The sequence below is a fragment of the Lepidochelys olivacea genome (genome assembly GCF_965140295.1).
Source record: "Lepidochelys olivacea isolate rLepOli2 genome assembly, chromosome: 7".
NCBI lineage: Eukaryota > Metazoa > Chordata > Testudines > Cheloniidae > Lepidochelys > Lepidochelys olivacea.
Genome location: NC_140417.1, coordinates 94131213 through 94146953, shown reverse-complemented (window position 1 = coordinate 94146953; position 15741 = coordinate 94131213). Strand labels below are relative to the sequence as shown.

General features: G+C 43.6%; 1 long non-coding RNA gene across 2 annotated transcripts; it reads left to right on the top strand.

Moving 5' to 3' along the window:
- Positions 1–385: 385 nt before the first annotated feature.
- Positions 386–6406, top strand: LOC311524414. Of its 2 annotated transcripts, none has more exons than XR_014712552.1 (3): positions 386–627; positions 3643–3983; positions 5025–6406. It is a non-coding gene; the product is annotated as an uncharacterized lncRNA (long non-coding RNA). The 2 variants fall into 2 exon arrangements; XR_014712553.1 differs by having other exon boundaries at positions 4348–6406.
- The last annotated feature ends 9335 nt before the right edge of the window (positions 6407–15741 follow it).

The window sequence follows — 15741 nt, the reverse complement described above, 5'->3', positions numbered from 1 at the left end:
AGTCTATTTGCCTTGGTTATAACACATTTAAAATTTGCTATGAACAGTCCCTAGCGGTGCTGTAATCAGGCTACATAACTGAGCTGAAATTTTGAACGAGAGCAAGGATTTACTCTGATGAATGGAAGATCCCACCTACCTTACAAATTTAACCAGGTTGTAGCCTGTTACTCTGACTCAGATGTTTCTGTAGTGTAGATGGACCCCAACAGCCCTGAAATACTCCTGATTAAGAAATTGGTTAGTTTTATATTAAAAAAAAAAAAGTGATAGACCAAGTAATATAAAACTGTAGGGAGAGTTTGGAGTTGGCCACAACTTCTGTGAAAAAGCAGATGGCTTTTGATTTTTAAAAACCGTAGGTTGCTGGTTTTGACATCACCTTTGACAGGCGAACTGGCCTTGGCACGGGCAGTAGTCTGGGTCCTCTTACCTCCCTGGAACAGGATAGTGATGTGCAGCTGGCGTGCTGCCGAGGCTGCCTGAACTCCAGGTTCCATCAGAAGACCTGCAAAAGCAAGCCTGCAAAAGACCTGCAAAAGCAAGTGAGAAAAGAAAACTATCTATAAAGAGCCATGCTGGGGCAGGAAGCCAAGTGAAAATAGAGAAACATCATCACAGCTTTAGGTAAAAATCTATCATTTAAATACAAATTTTCATTGATTTATCCATGAGTTGCCCCCTAAATTATCATGACAAACCCAGTCAGTGATTACACCCAACCCAATTACAGGTCAGTTAGAGGTGGTTGAAATTTTTTTAACTTGAAAGTATTTTTTATTAAAAATTCTCATTTTTCTATAAGACAATGTTATGAATTTTGTTATTTTTCTGAAAAATAAATTTGTGGCTTTAAAAAATTGTTAAACTGAAAACTCTTTTTAAAATAAAAACCTGAAACATTTTTAAAAAGCAAAATTTTCATTCCTTCTTCCTGGAAAAGACTTAACATGTTCTGACCATCTATAATGACAAATAATATCTGATATCCACAACCATTTCCTTGACAGAAGAAAAGGTGAGTGTCTCTCTTTATTAAGTCCTTGACTAGTTCATATGTAAAAGGCAGGCACCTTCAATCTGCTGGGAAATTCATAAAACTAATCTCTTCACGGGTACACCAGCTGAAGGAACTATTTTCCAGTAGAACAATAAAGATTGAAATTCAATGATGTCATGCCCAGTGTGAGCAGTAGACTGTCTGAGGGATATTCCTGTGGGAGCTGGGGTAGAAGTTGGGGAGGAGTAAAGAATCCTTCCACCAGGCAGCACTGTCCCCTAAATTCAGCCTCCACCTTGCACCCCAGAGTTCCATTGGTTTTTCTGCTAGAGGAATCTTCTTGGCTACTGCAGAGGATGCTGGAGACCTTACATTGGTCTATTTCGGTCACATGGACTGTTTCTCTTTGCAAAGAATAGCAAATACCAATGTAAATGTAGAGAGACAAGGTGGGCAAGGTGATATCTTTTATTGGAACATCTTCTATTGGTGAGAGCCTGTGCCAACTGATGCAGGCTTATGGGGCTCAGTCTAACGGGCTATTTGACTGCAGTGTAGGTGTTCGGGCTTGGATATGCCAGATGTTGTGATAAGCATGTGTAGGAGCCACGGAGCTTGAAAGATGAGTTTACCGGGATGTTGGTCATCATAGCAGTGGACATATTTCTGCAGGTTTTGCTTCTGTTGTTCTGGCTGGGTCTGGTGCCCCTTTGAGTTGGTGGATCCTAGTCTGGGGGGAGCTTGCTTCTGATGGTGAGCTTGGAGAGGTTGGGGGTTTTTTGAAGCAGGTTCTCTGAGTATTTGGGTGGCCGTTCTGTGACGCAGTCTCCTCCTCTGGTGGCATGTCCTTGTTTGGTGAAGGCAGTTTTAAGTGTGTTAAGATTTATATATAGGTAGATTGCATCATGGAATGTGCCACCCAAAAATCCCCTCTGACAGCACACCCCTAGTTGTCACCTATCACTCCACACTGGAATCCCTATGGGTATCTTCAAACAATTACATCCTGTACTTTATGGGGACCACCTCCTGAATAAAACTCCCAAAAAGTGGGTACCTCAACCAGTACACTAAATTCCCCAGTAACAACTACATGGGTGAAACGAGACAATCACTACTCTCTCAAATGAATTCACACTGAAAAATGATAAAAGAGAAGAACACCATCTTACCTGTGGGGGAACACTTTTCACAAAGTGAGCACTGTATACCTGATCTCTCAGTCCTCATCCTCAAAGGAAACCTGTAGAACACTTTCAAAAGACAAGTCTGAGAGCTTAAATTCATAACTTTGCTAGACACCAAAAAACCATGGACTGAAGAGAGACACTGGATTTATGACTTATTCCAACAATCTATAACCCACTAACCAGCTTACCCTCTAGCTTCTCCCCCCATTCTCCAATGACTGGAGAGCTGTTAACAGGCCGATTCACCTTGAATGGTCCCTTGAAATATGTGTTAACTCCTTATGCTAAATAATCTGTTCTACCTTGTGTTTAGCTCTGAGTACCTTTCCCAGACTGGAGAAGAGCTCTGTGTAGCTCAAAGCATGCCTCTCTCACCCACAGAAGTTGGTCCAATAAAATATATTACCTCACACACCTTGTATCTATTGGGACCAACACAGCACCACTGCATACAACAATGTAATGTACTCAGGCTTTTATTAGGAAATATTTCTTCGCCTGATGCACCTAAGAAATGAAATCATCAACCATCATCTGGTGCCACTCTCTTTCCTGGAGCAATTTCTCTCAGGTCTAATTAATCTTCCTAACATTTAGGCTTTATCCTTGGGCTTGAGAATGAAATTTCAACTGAGAAATATGAAAGGGAAATAGCATGGTGATAGGATACACAATCAATGGGGAGAGAAAAGGGTCAGTTTTCCTGAAGGCTCTTAGGACCCCCTCACCTCAAAATGGTGATTGCCAAATATCTGAGGCTTGCTAGAGAGGGAGATCAGAGTCCCGGGAATGTAGCTGTCTTCCTTTGTGGTTTCAGGTTGTTTCTTTATACTGGTAGATATATTCTGATCAACCATTGCATTAATGTAGCCTCCTATTGCTCCAGGGGATGCGGAAATCCTCAACTGTGTTCACCTCACAAAAATGGGGATTTCCCCATACCCTAGATAGTATGATGAATGGAACTGGAGAAAGAGGGCCTAATAGTTAGTCATTGCGACACTCAGCATTTCAGCACCTGAATGCCCCTTGTGAATTGCATTCTGTGTGCCTCACTTCCCCAACTGTAAAATGAACATATTTCCCTGCTTCCCAGGGCTGTTGTGACAATAAATATGTTACTGCATTAAGTATGAGTCACTTAGATACTGTGGTGGTGAAGGCCTTATAAGTACGGTCATAGATAAATTATTACGGACACAGCATATTTAACTTTCAGTGCTGGATCAGATCTTGTCTTTCTGTGGTAGCACTTAAATAGACATATTAAAAATTCAATTAATAACAAATAAGGCATACCCACCAAACATGCGTGAAGAAATCTAGATAAACATAAGATCCAGTGCCAACATGTACCCAAAATTCAAACTGTACTTTAGCTGGAGTTTGAAATATATTGGTTAACTCTTTTGTGTGTTTGTCTCTTTTTCATGCTACCCCAACCATTTCTAGGTTTGGCCAGTACTAACAGCGGAAGTATCGGATTTCCGGAGTGAGGGAGTGCTTGCCTCAGCTGATGCTAAGTTGCGCTGGAAATCTCACAAGAAACCTTGCAAACCTCGCAGCCCAATTTCTAGATCAAAAGGATTCAGAAAATTTAGAAAAGCCTTGGCTAAGCATCAGTACTCTTGAATGCTTGTCCTAGCTAAATCTCTGTCCCTTCTTGTTTTCATGCAGCCTTAATATCAAGGAGCAGCGCGCAAGCCCATTGTGTCTCCCCACCACTGGCACCATCAGCTCTGTGCCTGCTGCTGCTTCCCCCACACTCAGGAATATTCCCAGCACATCTTAGGGTATGTCTACACTATGAAATTAGGTTGAATTTATAGAAGTCGGTTTTGTAGAAAGCTTTTTTATACAGTCGATTGTGTGTGTCCCCACACAAATGCTCTAAGTGCATGTAGTCGGCGGAGTGTGTCCACAGTACCAAGGCAACCGTCGACTTCTGGAGCGTTGCACTGTGGGTAGCTATCCCACAGTTCCCGCAGTCTCCGCCACCCATTTGAATTCTGGGTAGAAATCCCAGTGCCTGATGGGGCTAAAACATTGTCGTGGGTGGTTCTGGGTACATATCATCAGCCCCCCCTTCCCTCTCTCCTTTCGTGAAAGCAAGGGCAGACAATCGTTTGCGCCTTTTTTCTTGAGTTACCTGTGCAGACGCCATACCACGGCAAGCATGGAGCCCGCTCAGCTAACCATCACCATATGTCTCCTGGGTGCTGGCAGATGCGGTACTGCATTGCTACACAGCAGCAGTGAATTGCCTTTTGGCAGCAGACAGTGTAGTATGACTGGTAGCCGTCATCGACGTAGTCCTGGGTGCTCTTTTAACGGACCTCGATGAGGTCAGGGGCGCCTGGGCAAACATGGGAGTGACTCAGCCAGGTCATTTCCCTTTTAAGTTTCGTCTCATGGCGATTGAGTCAAAATGGCAGTGCACTGTCTTTTAATCAGCAGCCAGCAGAAGATGATGGCCAGTAGTCATACTGCACCGTCTTGTGCTGAGCACCCAGGAGATGACGCTGGCTAGCGGTCGTACTGCACAGTCTGCTGCCAGCAAGATGTATAAAGATAGATGAAGTGGCTCAAAACAAGAAATAGACCAGATTTGTTTTGTATTCAATTTCTCCTCCCTCCCTCCCTCTGTGAAATTAACGACCTGCTAAACCCAGTTTTGAGTTCTATCCTTGGGAGGGCCATTCAGTTTCTTGCAAAGCCACCTCCTTTGTTGATTTTAATTCCCTGTAAGCCAACCCCGTAAGCCATGTCATCAGTCGCCCCTCCCTCCGTCAGGGCAACGGCAGACAATCGTTCCGTGCCTTTTTTCTGTGCAGACGCCATACCACGGCAAGCATGGAGCCCGCTCAGATCACTTTGACAATTAGGAGCACATTAAACACCACGCGCATTATCCAGCAGTATATGCAGCACCAGAACCTGGCAAAGCAATGTCAGCGTGGTGACGAGAGTGATGAGGACATGGACACAGACTTCTCTCAAAGCCTGGGCCCTGGCAATGTGGGTGTCATGGTGCTAATGGAGCAGGTTCATGCGGTGGAATGCCGATTCTGGGCTCAGGAAACAAGCACAGACTGGTGGGACCGCATAGTGTTGCAGGTCTGGGACAATTCCCAGTGGCTGCAAAAATTTCTCATGCGTAAGGGCACTTTCATGGAACTTTGTGATTTGTTTTCTCCTGCCCTGAGGCGCAATAATACCGAGATGAGAGCAGCTCTCACAGTTGAGAAGTGAGTGGCAATAGCCCTGTGGAAGCTTGCAACGCCAGACAGCTACTGGTCAGTCGGGAATCAATTTGGAGTGGGCAAATCTACTGTGGGGGCTGCTGTGATTCAAGTAGCCCACACAATCAAAGATCTGCTGATATCAAGGGTAGTGACCCTGGGAAATGTGCAGGTCATAGCGGATGGCTTTGCTGCAATGGGATTCCCTAACTGTGGTGGGGCCATAGACGGAACCCCTATCCCTATCTTGGCACCGGAGCACCAAGCCAGTGAGTACATAAACCGCAAGGGGTACTTTTCAATAGTGCTGCAAGCACTGGTGGATCACAAGGGAAGTTTCACCAACATCAACGTGGGATGGCCGGGAAAGGTACATGACGCTCGCATCTTCAGGAACTCTGGTCTGTTTCAAAAGCTGCAGGAAGGGACTTTATTCCCAGACCAGAAAATAACTGTTGGGGACGTTGAAATGCCTATATGTATCCTTGGGGACCCAGCCAAACCCTTAATGCCATGGCTCATGAAGCTGTACACAGGCAGCCTGGACAGTAGTCAGGAGCTGTTCAGCTACAGGCTGAGAAAGTGCAGAATGGTGGTAGAATGTGCATTTGGATGTTTAAAAGCACGCTGGCGCAGTTTACTGACTCGGTTAGACCTCAGTGAAACCAGTATTCCCACTGTTATTACTGCTTGCTGTGCACTCTACAATATCTGTGAGAGTAAAGGGAAAACGTTTATGGCGGGGTGGGAGGTTGAGGCAAATCACCTGGCTGCTGGTTACGCACAGCCAGACACCAGGGTGGTTTGAAGAGCACAGGAGGGCGCGGTGCGCATCAGAGAAGCTTTGAAAACCAGTTTCATGACTGGCCAGGCTATGGTGTGAAAGTTCTGTTTGTTTCTCCTTGATGAAACGCCCCGCCCCTTGGTTCAGTCTACTTCCTTGTAAGCTAACCACCCTCCCCACCTTCCTTCGATCACCGCTTGCAGAGGCAATAAAGTCATTGTTGCTTCACATTCATGCATTCTTTATTCATCACACAAATAGGGGGATAACTACCAAGGTAGACCAGGAGGGGTGATGGAGGAGAGAAGCACCAAGATGGGTGGTGGAGGAGGGAAGGACAAGGCCACACAGCACTTTAAAAGTTTAAAACTTATTGAATGCCAGCCTTCTGTTGCTTGGGCAATCCTCTGGGGTGGAGTGGCTGGGTGGCCGGAGGCCCTCCCACCGTGTTCTTGGGCGTCTGGGTGAGGAGGCTATGGAACTTGGGGAGGAGGGCGGTTGGTTACAAAGGGGCTGCAGCGGCGGTCTGTGCTCCTGCTGCCTTTCCTGCAGCTCAACTATACGCTGGAGCATATTAGTTTGATCCTCCAGCAGTCTCAGCATTGAATCCTGCCTCCTCTCATCATGCTGCTGCCACCTTTCAGCTTCAGCCCTCTCTTCAGCCCGCCACCTCTCCTTCCAGTGATTTTGTGCTTTCTTGCACTCTGACATTGTCTGCCTCCACGCATTCGTCTGTGCTCTGTCAGTGTGGGAGGACAGCATGAGCTCAGAGAACATTTCATCGCCAGTGCATTTTTTTCACCTTCTGATCTTCGCTAGCCTCTGAGAAGAAGAAGATCCTGTGATCCTTGAAACACATGCAGCTGGTGGAGAAAAAAAAGGGGACAGTGGTATTTAAAAAGACACATTTTATAGAACAATGGGTACACTCTTTCACGGTAAACCTTGCTGTTAACATTACATACATAGCACATGTGCTTTCATTCCAAGGTCACATTTTGCCTTCCCCCAGCATGTGGCTAGCCCCTCCCCCTCTCCCCTTCCTGTGGCTAACAGCGGGGAACATTTCTGTTCAGCCACAGGCAAACAGCCCAGCAGGAATGGGAACCTCTGAATGTCCCCTTAAGAAAAGCACCCTATTTCAACCAGGTGACCATGAATATCACTCTCCGGAGGATAACACAGAGAGATAAAGAACGGATGTTGTTTGAAAGCCAGCAAACATACACTGCAATGCTTTGTTCTACAATGATTCCCGAGTACGTGCTACTGGCCTGGAGTGGTAAAGTGTCCTACCATGGTGGATGGAATAAGGCTGCCCTCCCCAGAAACCTTTTGCAAAGGCTTTAGGAGTACGTCCAGGAGAGCCACGAATGCCAGGGCAAATTAATCATTAAACGTGCTTGCTTTTAAACCATGTATAGTATTTTAAAAGGTACACTCACCAGAGGTCCCTTCTCCACCTGGCGGGTCTGGGAGGCAGCGTTGGGTGGGTTCGGGGGGTACTGGCTCCAGGTCCAGGGTGAGAAACAGTTCCTGGCTGTCAGGAAAACCGGTTTTTCTGCTTGCTTGCTGTGAGCAATCTACAACCTCATCATCATCATCTTCCTCATCCCCAAAACCTGCTTCCGTGTTGCCTCCATCTCCATTGAAGGAGTCAAACAACACAGCTGGGGTAGTGGTGGCTGAACCCCCTAAAATGGCATGCAGCTCATCATAGAAGCAGCATGTTTTGGGCTCTGACCCGGAGCGGCTGTTCGCCCCTCTGGTTTTCTGGTAGGCTTGCCTCAGCTCCTTAAGTTTCACGTGGCACTGCTTCGGGTCCCTGTTATGGCCTCTGTCCTTCATGCCCTGGGAGATTTTGACAAAGGTTTTGACATTTTGAAAACTGGAACGTAGTTCTGATAGCACAGATTCCTCTCCCCACACAGCGATCAGATCCCGTACCTCCTGTTCGGTCCATGCTGGAGCTCTTTTGCGATTCTGGGACTCCATCATGGTCACCTCTGCTGATGAGCTCTGCATGGTCACCTGCAGCTTGCCATGCTGGCCAAACAGGAAATTGAAATTCAAAAGTTCGCGGGCCTTTTCCTGTCTACCTGGCCAGTGCATCTGAGTTGAGAGTGCTGTCCAGAGCCGTCACAATGGAGCACTCTGGCATAGCTCCCGGAGGCCAATACCGTCTAATTGTGCCCACAGTACCCCAAAGTTGACCCAGCAAGGCTGATTTCAGCGCTAACCCCCTTGTCGGGGGTGGAGTAAGGAAATCGATTTTAAGAGCCCTTTAAGTCGAAAAAAGGGCTTCGTCATGTGGACGGGTGCAGGGTTAAATCGATTTAACACGGCTAAATTCGACCTCAACTCCTAGTGTAGACCAGGGCTAAGTGGAGATTTCCTCTCTCCTTGTGCTGAGTGGCTCAAAGGGAGAAGATCAGGGCAGAGGATGAGTCCCAATATACGTGTGTGTTACCCTTAATCTCTCAAATTTAAAATTTACAGGAATAAATAAATAATCCTGTGAAATTGTTTAGTTAAGCCACTGAAAATGGAGAGGTAGTGTTGCCTAATGGGTAGAGCACTTAACTGGGGATCTGTTCCCAGCCCTAACACTGACCTGACCTGCTGGGTGACCTTGGACAAGTCATATCATTGCACCATGCCTGTTTCCCCATTTGTAAAATAGAGATAATGATATTGACCTCCTTTGTAAATTGCTTTGAGATCTAGGTGGTGTTGCTGCTCTTATACATAGCGCCAGCAATTTAACTCCAGTAGAAAGAATGTTTCAGTAGAATATGTGATGGCTTAGTCTGATGTGGCATTTTTCTTTACTAATTAGGATTGCAGATACTGGTGAGTTACCAAGTCTTGTTTGTGAAAATAAATGTCATCTATGGTGTCCCTGGCATCTTAATGCCTTCCAAAGCAATAGTGTGTACAACTTAAGCCAGGATGTAGTCCCATTCCATCAATAAACCTTTATCAAGCTATCTCTGACAATTGTCTGACAGTGACTGTGGTGAGCAAATCTTTCCTACTCCCTCTTATTTCTCTGATATGCAAAAGAAAGAGATGTTTAGTCTGAATAAATAAATGGGGGAAAAAAGGACAGAATTGGATGACACTGGGGGGGTAGTGCTCAGTTCAATGTTTTTTCTTTCACCTTCTTCTTAATTTCACTTTCTGCCCAGGAGGCTAAAGACATGTTATCTCCTCTAAAGGTAGTCATAGGGCAAGTACTGCCAATGAGGCCAGGTGTAATATGAAAATATTTATGCCTTGTCAGTTCTGGAATTAATCTTCCTTAATTGAATTGGCACAAGCTCGTGTCTGCAGGTAATGTAAACTGTCAAACACTCTACCAGTGACAGCATGTTAGTCAGTGTAGGGAATTTAATAAGAAAGATCTAAATTGTGATCCAATATCCCAAATTGAAGTGCTGGGTTTGGGGCCTTGTGCTTTTAGATGCATTAGTAACATCATATTAACTACCGGCTAGAGCACTGAGTTTGTAGGGGATAATTAGTTGCATCGAAGTTAGGCATTTGCAATTTCTGAAAGGCATCTTTGGGAATAAAATTTTTGAGGCTAATGAATGTCTTTCAAAGGTAAGATAGTGTGAGGCTGAAACTGTGCTGCAGTGAGGTTGATTTTGTTTGAAATGTACGTAATGTGTTTATTAATTTATCTCATTTGATAAACCAACAATAAATTCTCAGACAACCTGGAGCTTTCACATCAATTTAAGATTCACAATTCCAAAACATAACTGTAAATCTTATACTATAAGCCCAGATCCTCTCCAGTAAGGCCTGATCTGTTGCCAATGTCGTGGCTCCCACTGATTTCCGTGATAATGGAATCAAGCCCCTAATCACCTGCCAAGGGACCCAGTGGCACAGCCTCATAGTGATCCATATGTCCCTCACTCCTCCTGAAAAATGCCCAGGAAATGTACTGTAGATAGGACTTCTGGGTTTTGGTTTAATTCATAAAACACTCCCTATTAAAGAGAGAGAGAGAGAGAGAAATTGGTGTTTATCCACTAAACACTGGAAAAACACCAGAAATGGTTACTTGTCTTTCAGAGCTTGTCCACATGGAGCAGTAATGCAGACTACAGGGATGTGATTTCTAAGGTGCACTAATGTAATGTGCATTAATTGGTCCATGTCTGGTTCATGTAAACCCTGCTTGTGAGCACTAAACGTTTCCTAGTGCGCTTTAATGTAGTGCTGTTTGAAACAGTATTACATTAAAGAGCACTAGGAAACATTACAAAGAGATTACTTCTTATAATATATACTACTCCTTTATATAATATACATTACTCATTACAGTATATACAAAGAGGAAGCCCTGAATCCGCCTGATTTTTGGACAGCTACATAAAACTAAAAATAGCTAAAAATAAACCCTGAAAAATGAAATTAATAAACCTTGGAAAATAGAAGCCCTAAAAGTGTATTTTCAAGAATGTTGTAACAACTCCAAGTAAAAGCCCTGTTCAGTTTTATTCCTGTTTAGCAGTCTTGCTCATCTTACACAGGTAAATTTTTCACTGGTTTCAATGGCAATTTTGCCTGAGTAAGGCAAACAGGATCAGGATTTCTCCTTAAAGAGCAATGGACTTGAATGGGGTTTTTATTTTCAGGGATGTGACACAAGCCATAACTAGTTAAAATGGAAATGGGCCCCATGACCCAATCTTCCAAACCAGAGAAAATGGGCAATGCTGCACCTTTCCCTGAACCATCAAAATACAATAAACTAAAATAAAAAATGCCCACCTGACATGTAAAAGGAAGCCAAAATATTTAAGATCAATTGATGAAAATAATGATGCCCTCCTCACATCTTACTTTTTCTAGTTTTTGCATATAATTATCAACATCACCCTGCGAAATGTCAGGGAAACTCTTTGAAAATGAACAATGCCTTTATGAAACGTACACATCACTACATTTTTCTCATATTTCATAAAGGAATCACCATCATTTTCAAATGTTTTTCCTTTCAATTCACAGACTACTTCTGGTCATTATGTAAACTCTGTGTCCCTCCAAATCCCTCCCCAACTCCATTGCCTTCCCCAATCCATCCATCAATAGATCTATGTCCCATACCAATTAATTGACTTCAAAGGAGTTGCTCTGAATTTACACCAGCATAACCAAGATTAGAATCAGGTTTACAGAGATAAGATCAATTCTGCTCTGTAAAGGGGAAAATAATAATCTTTCGCAAAACTTAGACTTTCAGAGAAGCTTGTCCAATTCTATGGGTTAAGTAAAACAATGCTGAACTTATTTAGTAGATTTTATTATTCTCATTTCTGTTATTTTTTCCTTTGTCTCCTGCAGCTAAGGTGATATCAGTAGTGATTATAGATGAGAGACTGTCAAAGTAAAGTTAGACAGGAGAGGGAAATATCCTCCATCTAAATGGGAGAAGGGACAAATTCCTCCCTGGTGTAACGCCATTGAAGTCAGCAGAATTATACTATGGATGGAGTTGGTTCACAGTGATCTTCCTTGTCTTATGTCCCTTGTCAGATCTTTGCAATGAAGAGTAACATGATTCTTGGGAAAGTAAAGTATTGGCAATGAATCCATGTTAATAACGATCTTTATTCAAAGCTGAAGAAGCTATTGCACCAACTGAAAAATGTTACTCTCCCCAGATGATTGCACACTGATATTTTGCCAGAGCCATAAATCAATAGCCCTATTTTCTCCCTGGCACAGTTTCTAACTGGCATCAGGTCCCAGTAGGTGAGAAAAGTCCCTAAAGGCACCAAGTCCCTAGCAGACCCTTGAGTTCCATTGCTCCCATGGCATAATTCAATATACTGTTCATTTGTGTCATCTCCTCTTTTGGTCCCTTCCCTATTATTCATTCTGTCACTCACTTGGTACATACAAAGACACAAGAAAATTGCAAGATCGCTTAAGACTGAAAATGCTGACCTGATGAAACTACAAATGAGCAAAGTCTCTGGGGTCAGGGTGCCTTCATGTCAGCACTTAGCTTTCACATCAAACTCTCTTTATGGCTGTGTCTACTCTAGCAACTTTCTTAAGGTTTTCCACTATTGCCCTGTCCCTGGGGCAACAAAGGGAGCATTAGTTAGACCATCCACTGGTATTTTAACTAGTATGACATCTAACCCTCTTCAGAACTAGTCTAGATGAAATGCTGGTTGAAATGCCAGGGGCTGGTCTATATTAACATTCCATCCATTAAAAGAAAAGGAGGACTTGTGGCACCTTAGAGACTAACCAATTTATTTGAGCATAAGCTTTCGTGAGCTTATGCTCAGATAAATGGGTTAGTCCATGAGCTGTAGCTCACGAAAGCTTATGCTCAAATAAATTGGTTAGTCTCTAAGGTGCCACAAGTACTCCTTTTCTTTTTGCGAATACAGACTTACACGGCTGCTACTCTGAAACATTCCATCCATTGTTATCACCAGTGGTGCTGCAATGATGCTTGTGCAAAATTGCTAGTGTAGGGCAAGGTGGTCTATGTGGCCATACTCCTCTGTGTTTAATTCTTCCCCTCCAGTAGCCCTTCCTTTTCCCCTTCGTGTTGAGACTCTTATAACTTTCTTGAATGGAATCTACAGGTCATAGCAGGCAGCGGTGCTACTGCAAGTTCCCCCTTTATACTCTGTTAATAGCTGGTAATTTACGTTTCATTTATTTAGACATCTGAAGAACTGAATTTGCCCTTTCACCCCAGGGACATAGATGCACATTAGAAAACAGTGACAGGTGTTACATATTACATCCATGACAAATCATGAGCTCCCCTGGCCTATGCAACCTATCAGAGACGACTGATTACCTATGTCTACCATGGATACAATCTGCCACATATAAAAATTCACCATCACAGTGCATTCAGCTACCTTTATAGCAAGCAAAACAAAAATCCCCCAATCACTTGTACAGTAAGCTGGGCCAGAGCTGTGCGGGGCCTTGAAGTGAGGACTAAAGGTTTGCCATAGATGTAGGATCCCATGGAGTGTGTGTGTGATCTGATCACACCGGATGGGGAAGACCGTGGCAAATGGCGAATACTTACCATATCTAGCTCTTTTGCTTTAGAAAGCACTTTATAATCGTTAACCAATCCCAACAACTGTGTGGGAAGTAAATCAGTATTGCTATCCCTGTTTCCTATGTGGAGAACCTTGGAGATTGAGAAGTGGAGTGACTTGCCCAAGGTCAACTATGAATGGGTGTCAGAACCAGCACTGAACTCAGAATTTCCTGGCTCCCAAGATAGTGCCTAGGCTACATCTCTCCTCAGGGTGGGGGTTTGGGGGAAAGGGTGGAGTGGGGGCAGGACCTGGGGCAGAGCGGGGTTCAAGCACCCCCCAGGAACTGGGGAAGTTGGTGCCTCTGCTCTGGAGTATTTTCAGACGGTGATCATATCTCCTCTCTTCCATTGTTTGATTAGGCTAAACAAGCCAAGCTCCTTGAGTCTACTCTCATAAGATAGGTTTTCCATTCCTTTGATAATCCTAGTAGCCCTTCTCTGCACCTGTTCCAGTGTGAATTCATCTTTCTTAAATATGGGAGATGAGAATTGTACACCGTATTCGAGATGAGGTCTCACCAGTGCCTTTTACTATGGTACTAAAACTTCCCTGTCTTTACTGGAAATACCTCGCCTGATGCATCCTAGGATTGCATTAGTCTTTTTCACAGCTGCATCACATTGGCGGCTCATAGTCATCCTGTGATCAACCAATACACCCAGGCTTTCTCACCCTCTGTCGCTTCCAACTGATACGTCCCTAGCTTGTAGCAAACATTCTTGTTGTTAGTCCCTCAGTGCATGACCTTGCACTTTGCACTATTAAATTTCATCCCATTTCTGTTACTCCAGATTTCAAGGTTTTCCAGATCTTCTTGTATGATATTCCAGTCCTCCTCTGTATTGGCAATACCTCCCAACTTTGTGTCTTCCCAACTTGCAGAGGAGGAAGAAAGGGGAGACGATTCTGTTCTGCTCTTTTACATTGTTGAATTATTAGGGTTTGAAATATTAACATATTACATTATTTTGATTCTTCTTCTTCAAGAGAACCTAGTGGCCTTCGTCGTGGACCAGGACCCCATTGTGCTAGGTACTGTACAAACACAACAAAAAGACTGTCCATGCCCCAAAGAGCTTACAATCTGAGGGTTTGTCTACATGGTGGGGTAATGTGCTGTATGAATGTGTGATTTCTAAACAGAACCAACATGTTGCACATTAATTTGTCCGTGTAAACCCCACTGATGCACTTTAATGTAATGCTGTTTGAAACAGGACTATGTTACAGTGCCCTACAGAGCCTTTAGTGCCCACCAACAGCATCTGCATGGACCAATTAATGTGGAGATGAGTCCTAAGTAATTTTCAGTGTGTTATGAGAGCTTCCAACTTAACTGTAAAGCCAATATTTACCAATAAAAGCTGCAAGAAAATAGAGCTGACTACTAGCAACTAGTGGCTTGTTTAGTTTTTGAAGTGCTCCTGTTTCCACTATATTACCTCCCATTTGGAAAAGTCTTGTATAATTCAATAGCTCAATGGGTGTCCATCAACATTAAATAGCGCTATATTGAAATTACTCTAAAATAGATTTGAATAGAAAATTATGTTTCCATGATAGCTGTCTATAGAAATGTTGGCATTCCCTTTTAATTTCTGCTGGACTTTTCCTTATGGGGTATGAATGTCATGGTCATGCTAGCTGGTTTCACACTGGGGAAGGGTTCACATCTGATGGCCGGGAACTGCACTGCTGCAAGAAATAGCTAGGGAATTGAGCCCTTGACTGAACATTTATTTGAAAAACCCCCCAATAAAAACAGATTTTGGTGCAAATGAATGGTTAAATCAAGGAGCCCTGGTTTGTATACAGTACAGACACTGTTGCATAGTATTTATTTGTCAAATATCAAAGGAGAGATTTTTTGCACACTGATTTCTATTTCATTTCTATATTTTTGAGACTGTTTTTCTAGTGCCCCGTCCCCCAATTACGGTTCCTCTGTAGGGCCTCTCCATACTGTGTGCCCCTCAGGATCCATTCCACTGTCTTCCACGAAACCCACCCACATGCTGGAACTCAAAATACCAGCTTTGCTTCACAAAGAAGAAGGAAAGCCTCCCACCCCATGGACACTCCCAGCATCCTAACTTACCCCAAATGCAAGAGAACCACACTAGTTTCACTGTGGTCAAGAAGAAGGGGGCAGGATTTTCCCCTCAAACAACAATAGGGATAATGGATTATGCCCATATGCCACTTTACTGGTGGTTGTAGTGATAACCACTCCAACAGGATAAATGACTAATAGCCACCAGAATCTCATTAATTGCATTATGTCCACTTAGCATATTGTTTGTATTTAAAATTCTCCTGAATTAGTGACATTTCTATGCACAGTTTACAAGGGGATTCAAACCACCATAACCAGTTTGTGTCTCAATTAATTTGCATCAGACAATCCAGAATCACT